At 41.9% G+C, this 21,807-nt stretch overlaps 1 protein-coding gene across 4 annotated transcripts in view; it reads left to right on the top strand.

Annotated features, from left to right (window-relative positions):
- Positions 1–21,807, top strand: part of PACRG (parkin coregulated) — a 461,469-nt gene that overhangs the window by 315,435 nt on the left and 124,227 nt on the right. The window lies entirely within an intron of this gene.

The raw sequence follows: 21,807 nt of genomic DNA, 5'->3' as shown, positions 1-21,807 counted from the left end.
ACCCTAAGGCAAAATGGGGCTTGAGGCAGGGTTAATTAACAATGTAGTTAGGATTTATTACTGCATATAAACCCAGATCCATTTGGAGCTCTAAATAATGTAACCCCCACTGCTATTCCCTAGGGATGCAGTAAAATTAACAATTTCATTTATTACTCCTTGCATGTACAGCTTATTTAACACAGTACAAAAGCACTGAAGCAGTTCTGTAATCTTCCAATAATTAAATTGTAAAGTTTTGTAATAGTCTTTTGACTACATTAATAGATTGCAAAAAAATTTTCTTTTCTTTTCAACATGGTAATTTTAAGTTCACTATTTTAATTCTGTTCTGGGTTCTCCTCACCAGTAAAGTTCATTCTTACCCGTTATTGCTTTTTGGTTTAGGAGAGAATAAAAAGAAAATTATTAACCAGTTAGTCAATTTGACAGACAAGAGAAATTATCTCTAGCAAAGCAGTGAAGTTTGGAGTTATTGTTGCACAATTAACAGGTTTTACTATGGAAGAAATTTAGAACCACTTCATGCTCCATACTCTTGAGTAAGTTGTTTTATTTGTAGTGCAAAATTCCATGGCTAGTTTTGTCTTAAAAAAAAATAATAATAATAATAATAAAGTGCTGCATGGAGTATTATTACACCATTCTCACAAATAAAGTACTGCATGGAGTATTATTACACCATTCTCACAAATCTGAACCAAACTGCTATCTCCAACTACAATGTCTTGTTCCTGTAATAAGCCTCTTGGCATATTATCTGTTCAATCACTTACTAAGTTATTAATTTCAAAGTTTTATGCTATTCACATGCAATACTGTAGGTTAAAATAAGTTAATTGCTAACAACCATGCTAATAAAGGTTATAATGTAGGCAGGGTGTCTATGAAACTCATGCTATTTCAGTGTTTAGCCACTCGACTACCTCCTGCATATATTACCAAATATTAGCTTATATTTGTCTAGGTTTTGGTTTTGTTCTTTATTAACTTTTTATTAAGACTATTATAATAAAATGTTAACATACCAAATCGTACATTATTTATTCGGGATCAACGTAATATTCAAAGCATCTGGCTAAAGATTCTGGTTTGCTGGCTGGGGAGCCATGGTTCTCTGGGTATGCTAAAAAAGGATGACCAGATTTCTAAATACTTGTCTTCTTTTTGGTGCTTCTCTTGTGTATTTGGTGTGAAAGTTTGCCCATTACAAGGACAGTCCATATTTTATTATACCACAGAAGGAGGAGTCGAATTTTTCCAATAATGTGCAATACAAAGTCTAGTTGGTAACAGTAAAAAATAAATTAATTTGTTCCATTTTAAATGTAGATCCTTTACTGGAGCATTAAGTAAGAAGGTCAGGGGATCTCTAGAAAGCCAGCATTTAGGCATAAAATGAATCTCTTTAATAATTTCCTCCCCAAACCAACTAATTCCGAACACAGCCACCCTATGTAAATATGTTCCCTTTTCTTGCAACCCTGAGTACCTCCCCAGTAGCAAAAATATTATGTATCTTAACTGGAATCAAATACCATCTATAGCAGTGGTTGGCAACCTGCGGCCTGTCAGGGTAATCCACTGGCGGGCTGCGAGACAGTTTGTTTACATTGACCGACCGTCTGCAGGCACGGCCACCCGCAGCTCCCAGTTGCCGCAGTTCAACATTCCCGGCTAACGGGCGCTGCCTGCGCCGCTTCCCCCAGCTCCCATTGGGATGGGAGGGGAGAAACCCGGGGGGGTGCAGTGGGTACTGCGGAGGGAGCAGCCCAGGAGGTGCTGGGGGGGGAGGTGGTGGTGCACGGCCCTGGACCCCCACTGATGCTGTGAGGGGGCACGTGGTGGCACGCGGCGGTGCGCAGCCTGGGACCACCACTGATGATGCAGGGGGACAGTTGGTGAGGGTCCCTACCTGGCTTCACTCCTCCCTGGAAGCAGCGACATCCCCCTCGCTCAGCTCCTCGGCAGAGGCATGGCCAGGCAGCTCTGTGTGCTGCCTCCGCCTCAAGCACCGGCTCCGTAGCTTCCATTGGCTGAGAACCATGGCCAATGGGAGCTGTGGAAGCGATGCTCTCAGATGGAGGCAGTGCACAGAGCTGCCTGGCCACACCTCCACCAGGAGCTGAGGGATGTCGCTGCTTCCGGGGAGCCCCCCTGAGGTAAGCGCCACCCAGAGCCCTCACCCCCTTCTGTGCCCCAACCCCCAGCCCTGAGCTCCCTCTCACACCCAAACTCCTGCTGCTGTGGTGGGGGGCAGTGGCCTGAGACTGCCCCAGCTGTGGCTGGTGCGGCTGGCCCGGGGGCCGCTCGAGCTGCTCAGACAGCCCCCCGGCCAGCCACACCAGCCATTTCAGAAATCACGGCAGTCCCAGAAAGTCACAGAATCAGTGACCCCCATGATAAACTCGCAGCCTTAACCATGTGTACAGAGTGGAATGGAGGAGAACTGTCAATGTCAGGGAGTTGTAGGATGTAGGGCTGTGATTAAAAAAAAACATATGGTTGAACCTCTGCATCTGTGTGGAGCCCCATAAACTTCAGTTGGGTTTCTCACAGACACAAGGGGCCAACTTAGTGGGTCCAATTGCAGGATCTGAGGCCAAATACAACACATCAAAAGGAAATATATCATTTAAATGGTAAGTGATTTGCCTGCTGAGCCCCATTTTCCAAATTTTAGCCCGAGGCAGGCTGTGAGCAATCCTGGTTCCCTCGCTGCTATTGTGTCAGATGAATGGTAGGGAAGGCTCATGTCTGCTACTGGCACTACATAGACATAAAGATGCACACAACTGGTTAGATCACACATGCTATACAAAAACCAACCAACTCAATAAAAAAGCAAACAGGTTTTCAACCATTTATATGACATCTTATTGTGTGGATTTGTATCTGATATCCAGTTAAACATAAGACTTCATATTTGTTGTTCAGGAACTAAAAAAATTCCCCCCAAAGCCACCCCTGGATTCATCACTCTAAACAGCCAAAAAGAATAGCCCTAAATTCTATTTACTTTGTTATGTTGTTGTTGTTATTCAACTTGAACAAGGCAAGAGTAACAATTTGTGACTAGGTGAACATTTTAGTTTTGTGCATTCTAACTTTAATTAAATAATTATGTAACAGTGTTTTTACACTGCACATCAATTAAAAACTGTAACTAAGCATAGTGATTCAGTGTCTGTACTTGGTTTTCAAACAGAGATCTATCCACTCTGAGATATTGGGCTTCTTTGCCCTTCCTTCCAGCTTCCTCCTTTCCCTTCCTGTCTCCCTTTTAACCGTCCCTAGCTGACTAGCTGAATCCCCTCGTTAACTGGTTAATCACCCGGTCCGTGTTCAGTTAGCTCCCCAATTTGGCCCATGCAGGGCAGCTTACAGAGTATAGAGTGGTGAGTCAGCCTTAGGCGCCTCCCACTTTGTCACAGGCCCATTGTTCTTTTCTGTCCCCATCCTCTTTCCCCAGGCATATTCAATAGGAGACAGTTCTAAATGAACACTCAAATGCCACTAGGTCTTCAGGCAGAAAGGGGAGTGCACTCATTGGCAAGCGCAGCACTTTCTCATTTACTTCACTCCGCTGAAGCTCTGCTGCTGAATTGGTCGACCACAGCTCTGGGTCTGAATGTGGTTTTGCAACTCCAACATCAAGGATAATATTTTGATATTTATCTAAGCATAGTATTTGCCAGCACTCACGGTATTCTGAAAATATATAAAACACATCTCCAAATTTTACCCTACTCAGATATCATGCCAAAATACCAAGATATCATGCACTATTTTTCTGTACATGTTTATTTTAGTCTTGGAGCAATCTGACCAAAGAAAAGACAAAACAAGTAAGAGTTTTCCCCAGGAGGATTATTTTGCTAATATTACCAAAGAGCTTCAACTGTTAGTGGCACATTTCACATGATGCTAATTATTTTTTTCAACATTTCCATAAAATCTTGTTTTCAGCTGTTTCTGATGGATATTTTCTCTAGACTGAAATTTTACTCTACTATTTAACTATTAAGTACATTTATTTTAAATAAGAATTTGTTTATATGTTTTTAGAGACAAAAGGGGCAATTACAAACAATTCAAAGGTTTCACATTATTTCTTCCTGTATCTTAAGACCTTTATTTTTCCAAGTGGCATCTTGCAGGTTGTCTTTCGGTATTTGAAAACAAACTAAAAGCAATTGAAAATTGTAGTTATTTGTTCTATCCAGTGCCTTGAGACAAAATTCTGATTACTGCGCATTGCTCTAATTTTTAAAGAATTAGAGAATGAGGGTTTTCAGCAACTAAATATAGCATCTGATTCAGCTGTTGGATCCTTGACACGCAGTGGGTCTGATTTTGATTGCTAATTCTAATTCATACCAAGATTGTCTTCAACTGAGATTTATAATGGCACATAATAAGTGACACCAGAATCAGTCTCAGCATCTCTGATGACTTGAGGCTATATTATTTTTTTCCAGGAAGAACTGTATGGAAAGTAAATAAAAATTCAGAGTTGTAACTTGTAGTGGACCACTTTATGTCCCAGAGAGAACATTTGCAGGTTGTGGAGAGGGCATTGGTACAGTCTGCTGCTTTTCTTTCCCAGAGAATTTTTAGAGAGACAAGGTGGGGAAGGTAATATCTTTTTTTGGACCAACTTCTGTTGGTGAGAGAGACAAGCTTTTGAGCCACAGAGAGCTCTTCTTCAGGTCTGGAACAGGTACTCCAAGCATCACATCTCAGAGTACCTTTCTCAGACCTGAAGAAGAACTTTGAGTGGCTTGAAAGCTTGTCTCTCTCACTAACAGAAGTGAGTCCAATAAAAGATATTACCTTCCCCACCTTATCTTTCTAATATCCTGGTACCAACATAGCTAAAACTACACTGCATACGGAGAAATTTTAACATTTCCATCATGTTTTATGCTCATATGTGCTCGTTCAGGCAGCACTACCATTCTTTTGTGAATATGGTTCTTTTTGTAAATTCTCAGGGTCTAAAATCAATGTCTATTATTTATCTAATGATGTGCCTGAACACCATCTTTAAAAAATGAGTAGCTCCAAATGGGTGGGTTTCTAACAAAAATGAGCAGAATTGCTGAAGTGCTGAGCATTTTTGTATGGTGCCATCATTTCCAAGGGGATTTTGGCCCAGAAGGACCACAGACATTTGAAAGAAAGGTCTAGGTATGTGGTCCTAAAGACTTACATCTGTACCTGAAAGTGATTGAGAGGTGCGGGGTTTTATGTGTTCTGGAGGGTGGGGTTCAGCTCTTTACATGGAAACTCATCAGTGCCTATTGATATCTCTATATAATGTGTCTCAATGAAATACATTGCTCCATTAATTTTGTAGTTTCCTTTATGAAAGAAATAATCTTGATCTTATTAGCTGATTTTTCCATAATTGTTATAACAGTCTGAGAGAACACATCACAATGGAGATTGCTATTGAACAATAATATAAGGTGTGCCAAATAAATTTAATGACTAGAGTTTGTTGGTCTCAAAGCAGATGTAGTTCAGGTCTGAGAAAGTGAAACATACATTTTATACTTTGGATTTCTGCAGTTATACAAGTGCAGGAGAGATTATATGGCTTAGAGCTGGGTGAATACCACAAATAGTATTCCGTGACTATTTATTGAAATTTTTCAGTGAATTCACTTCAGCTGTGTTTATGCCTTCTTTGTTTTCACTCTTCGTAGATATAGGTGAATGACTTTACTGTTAAGAATATTTGTGGAAACTGAATTTTAAACAAATATTGGTGCTATTCATGAAAAGAGAATTTTAAATTTGTAGACATAAATGTTCACACTGAAAACTTATTTGAAGTCTAACACTCATCCAGTTAGGTCATATAATATATTTCTGTTCCCTATCTGTCAATAAAACAATCAACACACTCTGAATTGAAAATATCAAATATACTCATAATGAATTGCTTGCACACAATCTGCAAACCAAAAAGTATGTGCCAAATTTATTCAGTAAATAATTTCAAATAACAGATAAATGACAGAATTTCAAGCTGTTCTCAAGGCTAAATTAATCTACTATACACTTATTATCCAGCTCTAATACTCATCAATATTTCCCGTAGTTCATCAAAAATTATGATTGACATTTATCTCTTTAAATGTGGTGTCCACTGAATGACATTTGACAGGTATGAGGATGTGCTGCCTCCTCAGGTATAAAAGACAAGGAAAACATAAGGAGCTAAAAATACATACCAACTTGAAAAGGAGGGCACAATTGCCACCCTAAGGGATGCAGTTACTTCTGACTTCCAGGTTTAAAGGACCAGCCACTAAAATAGTGTAATTAGCCCCACCTATTGGAGTCATTGATGTGCTGTGATTCACCCATTTCTTTCATGTACTTGGTAGTATACCAGATATACCTCAACTTAGGAGCAAGCACCAAAGCAAGCTGCCTCTGGCCCAATAGGCTCTACTACCCAGTGATTTCCCAATGTGCACTCTCAAGCAAAAGGAGTCTTTACTAGGGATGGCAGAATTGAAAGACTGCAAATACCGTAGGCAGAATGACTTGACCATCTACAACAGAAGATAGACATAGACATTCCTAACTCAGCCAGGCCAGTAGGGGACAATCCAAAAGAAGGAAGTACTGGAGTAACCATGAGTACACCTTCTAGTCCACAATTCCTTAAAAAGGGCAATTAAGTACTGGTCTTCATGTCCTGCTATCCAGAGCTCGGTTCCATAGTCATGGTGTTGTTGGAGGGCCTCTCTACACTGTCTTACATTGTGCAGGTGAACAATAGGCTAATGCCTCTTGTAGGCAGGTGCCCTTAATGTCCTTCTGCTACTAGTCTCCTCTCACTGGCTGCTTCCCATCTTGGATTGTGACTCTTCACCCAACCTCAGTTCCATCTCTTAGGCTGCCTGTTAACTGGTCTTCATTGTGCAGCTGGCTCCCAAGCTGCTGCCTCCATCTTGCTGCTCCACACAGAAACCTCGAGCTGTCTCCCCAAGCTTAATCCTCTCTGCTTGTCTCCTCCTTTTTCTGTTCAACAGGCCTCAAAGAACCCTCTGACTGTTGTCTGCTGAACTAGTTCCTGCTTCTCCCAGAATGACCAGTAGCCCAGTTCTCTCTGTTCAACTCCTTCTTGAGAGAGTGTTATTTGTAATGAGATTCTCTGGGAAAGGATCCTATAAGAGGATGAACCCAAAAACAGTGGTAATCAGGCAGCCACTGAGAAGGTAGCACTTAGGGAAGAGATTGAAATCCAAATTGCCTGAGGGCCAGAGATCTCGACAGAAGATATCTTGAGGCCTCTAGAACTATGACTTTATAATGTTCTCCACAGAATAATCCAGTATTCATTTAAACTTTCATTACTGGGCAAATTTTCTGAGATATTTGCCCAATTTCCAAATGTGTATATTTATTCTAGAAAACTTTGAGAATTGTCAGCTGTGTAAGGTTGTCTGTGTAAGGTTGATTTGGGGGATTGTAATGTTTCAGGAAAACATTAGTTAGTCAAGAGATAATACTATTCACAGTTGATTAGATGGACTATGCTATTACTTGCAAATACATAATCAGGAAACATGCTCTGCACTTGAAAATCTGTTTCTCCAACAAGCAACTTCACGCTTTATTCCCTGCCAGCTTTTTTATGGAATATCTTCACTGAATTAATCTGAAAGTCACTACCCTCTCCTCCTGTAAATCCTTCTTCTAGGCTCACTTCTACTGTGATACTTACTGGAAATTTCCATCTGATGATAGCTGGTTGGATGGCCAGTAGGAATTATCGTTATATCTCTGGTTTGTTTCATATAGAAAAAGAAACTAATCTGATTTCAAACTTTCAAACTGTTTGTAAAAACACATTCCTCTCACTGTTACCCTCATCCTCCCTCCCCTCCTCCCTCTGTTCGCTTGTTACATCTGTGTTTGCATCTTGTCTTAAATTATATTGTAAGAAGTTTAGGACAGGGACTGCCTCTTACTTTGTGGTTACAATGCCTAACACAATGAGACCCCAATTTGACTGGAGTCTCTGGGTGCTATTGTAATAACTAATAACAAATGTAATTAAAAAGACCAAGTAAAGAACTATACCCTGGTGAGGGAAAAATACAGTAGATTAAAAAAGTTAACATGCTGTGTTTGATGTGAATATCAAAATTTGCATAGTTAGAAATGTCACCCATAAACTAAACTGACAATGTTCTTCTTCTAAAAAACATTGGTAACATACTAATGCAAAAAGTTATATTGGTCTTGTACCACAAACACTTCTGCTAAAAGCTTCCTGAGTAGACTCCAGAAAGAATAAAATTTGATTGCAGTGTGCATATGTGTCAGTCTTAAAGGCTTAATGTCTCTAGGTGAGCTGTCATGATCTATTGTGTAGTTATTAGCAAGTGACAGAGTCTGCACTGTAAGTACACTATGAGCAACTGAAAAAGAATTACAGTGGAAACAGGACAGAGGTTAAGGTTCAGTCTTCTCAAGGCCTGGACAGTTCTCTGTGGAATTACTATATAAGAAACCAAAAAAAAGAGAGAACTCAGCATCCAACTGCCTTGTTATCTTTCTTTCAGTCTTAAAATTATTCTGAACGTTTATGAACACTCAAAGTAAATTTGAAGTACTCTTTTGTTCAGGTGAAGCAATTGTAATCACAGACACAATACAAAATGCACATAGCTTCTCCTTATAATATTGCTAGTTTTATTGATGCTGCTTTGCTGGCTTGAATGCTTGCTTTTAATATTTCTCTCTGGTGTACATAATGAGAACCCAATGGTTATTCTTCCAGGTCATGAACAGAAAAGTAATGACAATGACTTAGGCCTACTATGAACCTTATAACACCATTTAAAATCTCTTTTTCACTTAAATACAGTACTTAAATATGTCTTGTTTTTATTAGGCTTATTTCAGTCTTTTTTTGGGGGTGGGGGGAGGAAAAACATTGCATACTATAAAATCTGTTTTCTTTTTTGCATCATGAAACCTTTGCTGTGTATGTCCTCCTCTAAATTGTTTCATAGTCCTATAAGATGTCTTAGATAAATACAATTTAAGAACAAATAGAATAAAGTTTGTGCTCTTGTGACAGCACTGAAGAGAAATAAGACTAAAGAGAATAAAAAGGAATCTTCAAAGCTTGGTATGAACTATAATTGTGTACAGTGTTGTATTTATACCAGAATGAACACTGGAAGCAGAAGTTTGTTTGATAAGAGTTAGAAAATTTATTTTGTATAATGTAGTCAGGTAAATGAAAGTTTCATTGATCTACTTTAACAACTATTATATGCTGTCAAATCAAAGCAGTCTAACGGCTGTACTACATCGATTTATATGCATTATAAAGCAAAAATGTTTTCATGTCATCAGTTTATATTATTCAGTAGTGATCAATAACAGCATATGAAAAACTCTGCAGATTAAATCATGTAAAATGTTTTGAAAACAAAACAGCACCAGCCTTAACAATATTCAGATAAAGAGAGACAGGTTTTAAAAACAATAATTTAAACTAAATCCTCAAAATTATATGTGTAGATTTATCTTACCCCACATATTTTGGTCACATTTAAAAGGCTTCTTCAGGCAGATTCCTGTTTTTCCTAATAAAAACCATGCACATCTGATCTATGGTACTGTATAATTTAAAGTAGTAATAATTATAATTTCTTTAAAGATTCCATCAGCACTGAATTTCCACTTGCATTTCCAGAATGAGAAGGACTGGAAACTCGCCTCACCCTTAGAATTTTGACTCTCTGAGGCACTGGTAGTTAAGCCTGAGCCCCACATCCCACCCCTCAGTTATACACCACTGGATGATCCCCCTACACTACTGTGATCCAGCTTCACTAATTTAAGATCCGTTTCTATTGGTGCAGGACAGCTGAGGATTGGAGACCAAGTTTCTATGGGCTTCAACACAAGCTATCTGACACTACAGCTAACTTTTAAAACTCAATGTGACCTTTTATCAACCTCCTCCTACCTAGTCAGTCCAACACCCCTTGTCCCCCTCCCCCCTCCCAATCCTTAATCTCAGGAAACATGATCCAGAATTCCTGAAGTAGCTGAACTGTTAGGTAAGGTATTAAACCACCAGAGCAACTATGCTTGAGATGCATGCTTGGGACACCAGGCTGCTTTGAGGGGCTTCCAGTGCCCTTCTTTGAGAGGTACTTCTCATATTTAGTGCACTAGATTGCACAGAACATGATGTACTTCGCGCAGTAGGAGGAACATAAGAACGGCCATACCGGGTCAGACCAAAGGTCCATCTAGCCCCATATCCTGTCTACCAACAGTGGCCAATGCCAGGTGCCCCAGAGGGAGTGGACCTAACAGGAAATGATCAATGATCTCTCTCCTGCCATCCATCTCCATTCTCTGACAAACAGAGGCTAGGGACACCATTCCTTACCCATCCTGGCTAATAGCCATTAATGGACTTAACCTCCATGAATTTATCCAGTTCTCTTTTAAACGCTGTTATAGTCCTAGCCTTCACAACCTCCTCAGGTAAGGCGTTCCACAAGTTGACTGTGCGCTGCGTGAAGAAGAACTTCCTTTTATTTGTTTTAAACCTGCTGCCTATTAATTTCATTTGGTGACCTTTAGTTCTTATATTATGGGAATAAGTAAATAACTTTTCCTTATTTACTTTCTCCACATTACTCATGATTTTATATACCTCTGTTATATCCCCTCTTATGTTCTTATGAGGACTATAAACTCTTTCTTTCATTGTAATAAAAGCTGAGATTCTCACTGTGACGGGTTGGATCACAGAAACCCCCTTGGGAGCTGCCACCCGATGTGCAAAGACTACCCCTGCTTCTGTTTTCTCTGCCAGCTCAGGACTCCAGCACCCTGTCTTGCTGAGCCAGTCACTCCCGTCTGGCTCCAGACACAGATCCAGGGTCTGAATCTCCTGTCCCAAAGCTGCAAGTTTACCTGAAAACAGCTCACAGTAGTGTGCTTGTCTTTAGCACTCAGATGCCCAACTCCCAATTGGGTCTAAACCCAAATAAATCCGTTTTACCCTGCATAAAGCTTATGCAGAGTAAACTCATAAATTGTTCGCCCTCTATAACACTGATAGAGAGATATGCACAGTTGTTTGCTCCCCCAGGTATTAATACATACTCTGAGTGAATTACTAAATAGAAAGTGATTTTATTAAATACAGACAGTAGAATTTAAGTGGTTCAAAGTAGTAACAGACAGAACAAAGTAAGTCACCAAGCAAAATAAAATAAAATGCGCAAATCTATGCCTAATCAAACTGAATACAGATAATCTCACCCTCAGAGATGCTTCAATAAGTTTTTTCTCAGACTGGACACCTTCCAGGCCTGGGCACAATTCTTTCCCCTGGTACAGCTCTTGTTGCAGCTCAGGTGGTAGCTAGGGGATTCTTCATGATGGCTCCTCTCCCTCTCTGTTCTCTTTCCCCCTTTATATATCTTTTGCATAAGGTGGGAACTCTTTGTCTCTCTGGTTTTCCACCCCCCCTCACTGGAAAAGCACCAGGTTAAAGATGGATTCCAGTTCAGGTGACATGATCACATGTCACTGCAAGACTTCATTACTTGCCAGCACACACATATACAGAAAGACTCACAGGTAAATACAGCCATCTGCAGACAATGGGAGTCATCAAGATTCCAAACCATCATTAATGGTCCACACTTTACACAATTACAATAGACCCTCAGAGTTACATTTTATATTTCTAGTTTTAGATACAAGAGTGGTACATTTATACAAATCAGATGATCATACTCAGTAGATTATAAGCTTTGTAATGATACCTTACAAGAGACCTTTTGCATGAGGCATATCCCAGTTACGTTACATTCACTTATTACCGTATTTTCTCTAAAACTATCTCAGTTACATTATATTGACTTATTATCAAGTTTTTATAAAACCATATAGACTGCACAACGTCACACTCACAATCACTCAGCTCTAATATCTGGGTCTTGAAGAAAAACATCAAATAGTGTGAGACTTGTGTAAAAGGGGGAGAGTTGGCAAAACTGATTTCATAAAAGCAAAAACGCACTATATACCACATATCCACAATTTTCAGACAATCAATGCACTCAATATTGGTGCTAATTCTTCATAAAACATTTGAGTTATTGCTCTCTACAACCACCTATGACGTTTTCTGAGCTTTGTTTTCAAATTACAAAAGGCATATCTGAATGCAGGTAATGTTCACATAGGGATTTGGAATTGAAAACAAAGTACCAGTTTCTAAAAGAGCTGCAAGCACGCACACTTCAGAGGAATGAGACCAATGTGACGGAGACAGATCCAAGCTGCCAGATTCATAAGAACATAAGAACGGCCGTACTGGGTCAGACCAAAGGTCCATCTAGCCCAGTATCCTGTCTACCGACAGTGGCCAATGCCAGGAGCCCCAGAGGGAGTGAACCTAATAGGTAATGATCAAGTGATCTCTCTCCTGCCATCCATCTCCACCCTCTGACAAACAGAGGCTAGGGACACCATTCCTTACCCATCATGGCTAATAGCCATAATGGACTTAACCTCCATGAATTTATCCAGTTCTCTTTTAAACGCTGTTATAGTCCAAGCCTTCACAACCTCCTCAGGTAAGGTGTTCCACAAGTTGACTGTGCGCTGTGTGAAGAAGAACTTCCTTTTATTTGTTTTAAACCTGCTGCCTATTAATTTCATTTGGTGACCCCTAGTTCTTGTATTATGGGAATAAGTAAATAACTTTTCCTTATTTACTTTCTCCACATCACTCATAATTTTATATACCTCTATCATATCCCCCCTTAGTCTCCTCTTTTCCAAGCTGAAATTCAGTTGTCCGGCTATACCGAAAGAAGGACGGGAGACACTTGATATAGATTTAATCAGGCTGCAACTTTATTATTAGATGTATGGGATAAAAGGGTACAGTGCAGGCAACTCCATGTGTATTCAAATAACTACCTGGGGCTTCCACCAGCCCCCCATTTATTTTCCATCTAGGTCCCTCAGCCAACCCATGGCTTGGACCTTACCATCCACCCCCCTCATAGGAAGGTTAAAGTGGGCTATAAGAAAGGGGGGTTGGCTGCCTGCCATACCATTCATAGGAGCGCCAACCCTTTCTCCCCCTCTCCCCCCGTTCCATTCCTTTAACCAGAACCTCTTTTTTAAATCCTTTACCAGGCCATTTATCTGATCACTGGATGTCTTCCCTATGGAGTACTGCACTGGACATCTGCCACAAGGAGGTGCCAGCTATTAGCTTGGCTGCTTCCCCCCCAAACCCAGTCAGGTTCCCAGACATCTCCCAATGGCCTCTTTTGTAGCAGCCAAAAACATGTCCGCTCCCAAGTCTGATAGGGAAAGCCCCATCTTCCCAAAAGAACCTGGTTGCCCCTTGCACTATGCCAGGATCATCAAGGATGCCAACAGCTCTGTTGTCAACGACCATGTACCGCAACACCTGCCCCCCATATTGGTGACCAGCATTCTGGACTCTGAAATTGGAAGAACTCATTACAACTTCCTTCATAGATTCATAGATTCATAGATTCTAGGACTGGAAGGGACCTCGAGAGGTCATCGAGTCCAGTCCCCTGCCCGCATGGCAGGACCAAATACTGCCTAGACCATCCCTAGTAGACATTTATCTAACCTACCCTTAAATATCTCCAGAGACGGAGATGCCACAACCTCCCTAGGCAATTTGTTCCAGTGTTTAACCACCCTGACAGTTAGGAACTTTTTCCTAATGTCCAATCTAGACCTCCCTTGCTGCAGTTTAAACCCATTGTTTCTGGTTCTATCCTTAGAGGCTAAGGTGAACAAGTTCTCTCCCTCCTCCTTATGACACCCTTTTATATACCTGAAAACTGCTATCATGTCCCCTCTCAGTCTTCTCTTTTCCAAACTAAACAAACCCAATTCTTTCAGCCTTCCTTCATAGGTCATGTTCTCAAGACCTTTAATCATTCTTGTTGCTCTTCTTTGGACCCTTTCCAGTTTCTCCACATCTTTTTTAAAATGCGGCGCCCAGAACTGGACACAATACTCCAGCTGAGGCCTAACCAGAGCAGAGTAGAGCGGAAGAATGACTTCTCGTGTCTTGCTCACAACACACCTGTTAATGCATCCCAGAATCATGTTTGCTTTGTTTGCAACAGCATCACACTGTTGACTCATATTTAGCTTGTGGTCCACTATAACCCCTAGATCCCTTTCTGCCGTAGCTCAGCCATGTGCCTGGAACCAAGGATCACCATGTTACTGACGACATCATATGCTGAGGTTCCATAGCGCCAGCACCATCTGCTCAGGTTCGTTGCTAGCTCCTGGTACAAGCTCCTGAAATCTGTCAAACTGAAAACGAGACAAGGCATCTGCGATGCCGTTATCTATCCTGGGCACATGCTTGGAAGAAAAATAGATGTTAAGACTTAAACATTGTAGCACAAATGCCCTCACTAACTTCATAACTAGGGCTCTACCAAATTCACAGCCACGAAAAACACATCACAGACAGTGAAATCTGATGTCCCCCTGTGAAATCTAATATTTTGTGTGCTTTTACCCTATACTATACAGATTTCATGGGGGGAGACCAGCATTTCTCAAAATGGGATCCTGACCCAAAAGGAAGTTTGTGGGGGGAGGTGGGGGTTGCAGTATTGCCATCCTTATTTCTGCGCTACCTTCAGAGCTGGGTGGCTGGAGAATGGCAGCTGTTGACCAGGTGCCCAGCGCTGAAGGCAGTGCTCCGCCAGCAGCAGCACAGATGTAAGGGTGGCAACAGCAGAGCGGTGGCTGCTGGCCAGAAGCCCAGCTCTGAAGGCAGAGCCACTGCCAGTAGCAGCGTAGTAGTAAAGATGGCTTGGTATGGCATTGCCACCCTTACTTCTGCGCTGCTGCCTTCAGAGCTGGAGAGTGGTGGCTGCTGATTGAGGGGCCAGCTTTGCAGGCAGCAGCGCAGAAGTAAGGGTGGCAATACCATGCCATGCCATACTTACATCTATGCTGCTACTGGTGGTGGCTTTGCCTTCAGAGCTGGGCTCCTGGCCAGCAGCTGCTGCTCTCCAGCTGCCCAGCTCTGAAGGCAGAGCTGCCACCAGCAGCAGTGCAGAAGTAAGAGTAGCAGTACCGCAACCCCCCCATAATAACCTTGTGACCCTCCCGCAACTCCTTTTTGGGTTAGGATCTCCACAGTTATAACACCTGATTTTTCAGATTTAAATAGCTGAAATTATGAAATTTATGAATTTTTAAATCCTATGACCGGGAAATTGACTAAAATGAACCGTGAATTTGGTAGGGCCCTATTTATAACCCTGTGTGATTTGGAAGTTTGGCAATTGATAATGTACCACTGCCATGTCGTCACACCAGAAACACACCCTTTTATTAGCCAACTTCAGTCCCCAAATAACCACTGCAACTAAAATGGGGGGAAATTCCAGGAAAGTCATATCACACACGACCCTGTTTTGTGCCCAGATGGTAGGCCTGGCTGGAGCGGGGGGAGGAAAAGGAAAAGGAGACAAGGGGCCAGCGTGGCAACACTGACTCATTCCCTGGGAACCAGATGGTGGGAAGGCTTAAAGGGTGCATCCCTGTGCCTGAAGCCCCCTTTTACACTGAGCAGGCTGAAGCAGCACCTCCCCTCCCTCCTCTTTAGGTGCTGAAATACCAGGTTTGATCAAGACCTGCTGTGGGCAATATGCTAACCAACATGATGAAGACAGATCCAAGTTGCCAAGTTCAGTTCTGGATCCAAACCTATCCTCTGCTCAAGAGTATTCTGTGTTCTGGTTCAAGCTCATCTTTACTGCAAACTGTTGTGGTGGAATTTCACAGTTCTCATAAAATGGAGTCTCATGCAAGTAAATCACATTGTTAAGCTGATGATTGTAAATTATTGAAACTTAAAATATTTACCACACTACAGTAGTGGAAATAAAGGCATTTTTGTAATTCTCAGTCATTATTTATTATTATTATTTTAACTGAGTTCATATGAATTACAGTTCCCAGAATGCTCATGTAACTGTTATGCCTGAATAATCTAAAGAATTCAGAATAAATTTTCTTATGTCAGACAAACTGATTGGCTTCTTTAATGTTATTATGCAAAAAATTCTATTGTCTTTGATCCAAATCATAATCCTTCAAGTAAAACCCCAGGCAAAAGTGTTTTTCATTGTAATTTACTAGTAGGGATGGAGTCCTCAACCCCAGCTTGCTGCATTTCTGTAAGCATTTTTATGGCTCGATAGTTACAAAACGTGCACTGGTTGACTGACCATATCCTTTACCTGCCCAAATTCCTCTTCCTCCATACTGAGCTGCAGAAAATTACAGGGGAGCTTGTTAATGCAGAGCCTAGGGCTTACCGAGATGCCCCTGTATAGAGTTTTTGCTGCTTTCTTACCCCAGAACAAACAACCAGTTGCTTTTAGTCCTAATGTTCTTGCTTAAATGAGCATAGGCTTTGGTCTTTATATAGTTATAGAATTACTGGAGTAGGTACTGAATTTTGTAACACAAGCTTTCAGATATCTGATCCAATAGCCTTTAAGAGGAAGTTGCATTTAGTGTGTGAGGGGGAACTCTTTCTTAGACAATATGCCTTATGTAATGCTATCATTTCCAATCACTTAACAAAAAGATCGTTCTGTTTCATTACTTTTCCAGGCTAAATGATTTACAGGTCTCTGTAAATCTAAGTAGAGTAACTATTCTTGCAAAAATGACACTACTTACTCTTTCAATGAATATTATAAAATACATATTGAAAAGTTCACATTTATTTCTCATTTTTCATATCTGTGCTTCAGCAGATGTGCAGTTTAGAGATGCTGGCTACAGGTCACAGTCTTCAGTACTGTAATTTAATTCTGAACCATAGCAACATCTCACATAAGAGTATATTTCTTACCATCATAGAATCATAAAAAGCAGGACCAGAAAAAAAAACAGTAATCTAGTCTGGCCCCCTGCATTTTGCAGAACCACTTAATACTTTATCTGACATATTCTTGTGTATGTGTAGTGATGGTGGCTCATCCATTTCTGTCAATTGTCAACTCCACTGCAAATTGGTCTTACTTACCTGATGGATAGTACAGTATTTCAAACTACGTATTTTCTTTCTTTATTATACTCTAGTTACAACATTTAATTGGTCTTGAGATCATTATAAATGCCAGCTGTTCCTTTTAAATGATAGCTTTATTTAGTAAACTTTTCCAAATATCTATAATCCAAAACTGTAAATACATTTTAACACATTTAAAGAACTAGAACGTAGATTATAATTGCTGAATAATTTCTAATTGCTATCTAATTTCTTATCTGAAAATATCATATTACACTTTGTAAACTAGAATTGACTCAGCAGTGATTAAATAAATGTTATGAACACTTTTGATGTGTTAATAGCCTAATTAATTTGGCATCTTTAATGTTTGACAAAAGAAAAATGTAAGGTTCATCAAGTCAAACGAAGTGCGCTGTAACCAGTATAAGTTACGCAGGGGCTATATTAACAACAACACTTAGGTGTGGTGATGCTCAACATCACTACCCCTAAGTTTTAGGTGCCTAGTATATCACTAGGATTCACAAAGCTTGAGTTTATAGCTAGACTCGCCATACAATGAATGGGAAGAGAGAGGAGCCTCAGAATGGGATTCACAAAAACCATCATGGTAGGCTGCTCCCTGCCTAAACTAGACAATGGGAGATGCCAACCTGAGGTGTGTATCCTAAACCCCACCCCTAAATCCAGACTGCAGGGAGGCGCCTCCCTGTGCTTGCGCTTCTCAGCTACATGCTCTCTCTTGGGTTTAGGCACCTACACCATTTTTGCAAGAAACCAGGGGAAGGCAGCAACTCCCTCATAAACTTCAACCCAGTGCTTAGCGTACTCACCTGGGATGTGGGTAACCCATCGTTCAGCTCCCTTCTCTGCCTGATGAAGTGGTGGAATCTGAACTGGGACTGGTCACCTCTCAGATGAAGGACCTAACCAGTTGGTTAGGCTAAGGGCTATTCTTATATGGGGTGCCTTTAGTCTCTCCTGTTGAAATTGTTCCACTGTGGATCTATAACTTAAAAATTCACTGGTGCAGGGAGACTGGTTTCTGGGTCTCTCACCTCTCAAGTGAATGCTCTAACTACCAGGCAACAGAGTTGTTTTCATGCTTCCTTGTTCTTTCTCTCTAAATAATTAATCATTCGGCCAATCCATAGCAGAACAGCTTCAACAGAAGAGATTTAGGGACCCACTACACCCCCCTCCCCAAATTTCCCATTGCTCAGTGGTTAGGGCACTTTCATTGAAGGTGGCAGGTACTAATTCAAATCCCTTCTCCTCACTAGCAGGAGCTTGAAGTAGAGATCTCCTATATCCTAGGTGAGTGTCCGACCTGGTGGGCTAAAAATTATGAGGGAGCCCAGCCATTTTGGGTAAGCTTGTCTATTGGAGCCCAATCCAATAGGCAAGCTCTTAGCACACTTATCTGATTGGACCTCACTGGTGAATTAAATGGAGGAACAGCTATCTGCTCCTTATTTGTGAATCATTCTGGGGCTTAGATGTTGAGATACCTGGTGTGGCTGCAGTGCACATGTTAGAGACAGAAACAAAGGCATTTAGGGAATTTTAATGCAAAATTTAGGCACCAGCAGCATTTGGTGTCAGCTGAATGAAGGATTTGTAAATCCCACTGGGGCCAGATTCTGGGATTTAGGTGCCTAAAATGGTAGCCCTTTTATCAATCTAGCAGCTTTTTTTTTTTTACACTGTGATGCCCCAAGCAAAAGAATGTTGTTAGTGCTAAGAGCACAGGGTTCAGAGCTAGCACTCCGAATTTTATTCTCAGAACGGCACCTGACTCACTGTGTGACATTGGGCAAATCACACCCTCTTTGTGCTTCACTTTATCATTCTGTAAAATGGATAGAATAGCTGCGGTACCTCACAGGTGAGCCTTAATTAATATTTGATCTGGTTATAAATCAGAACTTTCACAAAGTTCCAAGCAGGTGTGTGTGTGTGTGTGTGTGTGTTGGTGGGAGACAGGATGGATAGAGTGGGCTCTTTCCAGTGCAGGGTTCTGGTTTGGGCTCGTTCATGTTTTGACTAACTTTTTTCAATAGGACTTGTGCACCTAAGTTGCTTACATGCTTTTGAAAAGCCCACCAGTAGATTCCTAAATATGGATTTAGGAGCCTAAAGTTAGGCTCCTTTTTTTTTTTTTAAATGATCATTACCTTTATGATAAGAAATTGTTCCCTTCTTATTGTTAGCTCAGTTCTGTGTTTCTCACAAGAACAGAATTGCTTATATTCTCATCTTCACTTGGACTAAGCCTACTCATTTTTCTTAGAGGTACATGCACAAGACAGGTTAAATAATTCAAAGAGTGATATTTATTTTCTACTTAATTCTTCACATCTCATATATGTTTGCAAACAAATATGTTACAATTTGAGGGGACATATGTTTTCAAACTTGCTACGCTTATTAAGGTGACATTTTTATTTTAAATATGCATCTGAAAGTTATGTTCATTTAATGATTCTAAGTGGGTTATATTTATTTATCACACATTTTTAATTAGGATTCTATTCTGGGGAGAATATTTCTGTGAAAGTCAGTGCAAAATTGGCAAAATCACAGAAATTGGCTCTGCACCTGGCTGTCAGTTTTTATATACAAACAGAAAACAGGGAAATGGGACAGAGAAGCTTTAGAAGGAAAGGGAATTCCCAGTCTGGACCACACTACCATTCCATGCCCAATGTTGTCCTTTTCTTTCAGGTTTCTTTCCTATCCACCAGGAAAACATTAGACTAAATAGCAGAAGCATGATGCTTCTGGGTGTATATCCCATATGAATTAAAAATCAAAAATGGTCACAGGGTCCAGGTGGGCCTGTCATATTATTTTCACCTCGGCTGGAGAAACAATTTGTTTGTTTTCTAGCAACTACCCCTCCCTGTTAAAAATATGCATCTTATTTGAAGTTTGAACTTTACTGGCTTCCTTTTCAGCTGTTGGGTTTTGTTATACCTTTATCTGCTAGATTAAGAAGCCCCAAAACATCAGATCTCTTTCTCCTTAGTAGGTATTTATAGACCATAATTAATTTGCCTCTTATCCTCCCCTTTAAAAATCTAAATTAAGTACTCAAAAGCTAGGAAATGCCAAAAATAAGGTTTCAACCTGTCAAGAGACAGGGTTGTAGGTGGGTCTGAGCAGAAGATCAGAACTGGAGTCTGAGCCCAAAGGCCAGAACTAAGGGTCAAGACAGAGTTGGAACCAGGGCTGAGAACAGAACGGAGTTACCTGGAATCAGGAGCAGGGCTGATTCCAATGCAGGACTTGCAGGGCTAGCTCTAGCTTTTTTGCTGCCACAAGCAGCAAAAAAAAGCGCCGCCCCCGAGCCCCCCCGCCGAGCACTGGAGCCCACCCCCCTCCCCCGCGCCGAGAGCCGCCAGAACCCCCCCCCGAGCGCCGAGCCCCACGCCGCCCCCCCCAGCACTGCACCGCGCCGCCGGAGCCCGCCCCCGCCCCCTGCCGAGTGCCACTGGAACCCCCCTCCAGCGCCGCGCCCGCGCCGCACCCCCACCGAGCGCCGCGCACCGGAACCCCCCCGAGCGCTGAGCCCCGCGCTGCCCCCCCCGCCGAGTGCCACACCGCCGGAGCCCGCCCCTGCTCCCCGCCGAGCGCCGCCGGAACCCCCCTCCAGCGCCGCACCCGCGCCGCCCCCTTGCTGAGCCCCGCTCAACCGGAGCGTCCCCCCCCCCCCACGGAATGCCGCGCCGCGCTCCCCCCGCTGCCCCTTACCAGGTGCCGCCCCAAGCATGTACTTGGGTGCCTGGAGCCGGCCCTGAGGACTTGGCTGGGATAGAACTGGCACAAGACCTGGAACAGGAAAGGAGCAGGGCTAGGAGTGAGGTGAGCACAGGAAGGCAGAGAATCTATAGACTAGCTGCATTGAGCAGCTAGTGCTCTGCTGTTGCTGCTGGGTTTATAAATCAAGCTTCTGATCCTGCAGCCGGTCAGGCACTGTGGATTAATCAGGCAGTTCCAGGGCAGTGCAGCTGAGCTATTCATTGCCTAGAAATTAAGTTATCATGGGAGCAGGCCAGTAGCTGGTCTTAGCTGGTTTAACGCCTGACAGTACTCCCCATCCCTACCCCCTGTTTTGGGGCTGCCTTCCAGGAGCCCTGGGGCCAGGTTTCTCTGGGTATATGTGGTGAAAGGAGTGCAGGAGGTCCAGAGCATGGACATATGCCATAGGTTCCCATGATCATTTGTCTGAGCTGTATCCTTCCCACTCTATTAAATACTGGAGTTTGCTCCTGTTTTGGTGGGAGTCCAGAACTTTCTGGACCATGTATTCTTCTTGGCCCTGAATGGTTATTGGCAGGGGAGAGGAGGAGTGGTGCAAAGCAGGAAGGTATTCTCGACATACCTTTTAAAAGGGAAACATGAAACACAGGGTGAACTTTAAGAGATTCTAGTAGCTACAATCTGAATGTTACAGGGTTAATCTTATCTGTGATCTGTAAGGGCCCCAAGTACTGGTGGTCCAGCTTCACCGAGGGATGTGTTAATTTACGATTTCGGGCAGACAAGAACACCTTATGCACAACTGTGAAACTGGGAGCCAGTCAGCGTGTCATTTGTATGTTGCCTTAGCTTCTTCTAATTGTCTTCTGAGCTCTTGGTGCACCTAGTGGATGTGAACAGTAAGG

The sequence above is a fragment of the Malaclemys terrapin genome, chromosome 3 (assembly GCF_027887155.1).
Source record: "Malaclemys terrapin pileata isolate rMalTer1 chromosome 3, rMalTer1.hap1, whole genome shotgun sequence".
Taxonomy (NCBI): Eukaryota; Metazoa; Chordata; order Testudines; family Emydidae; genus Malaclemys; species Malaclemys terrapin.
This window is presented reverse-complemented; position numbering and strand designations above follow the sequence as displayed.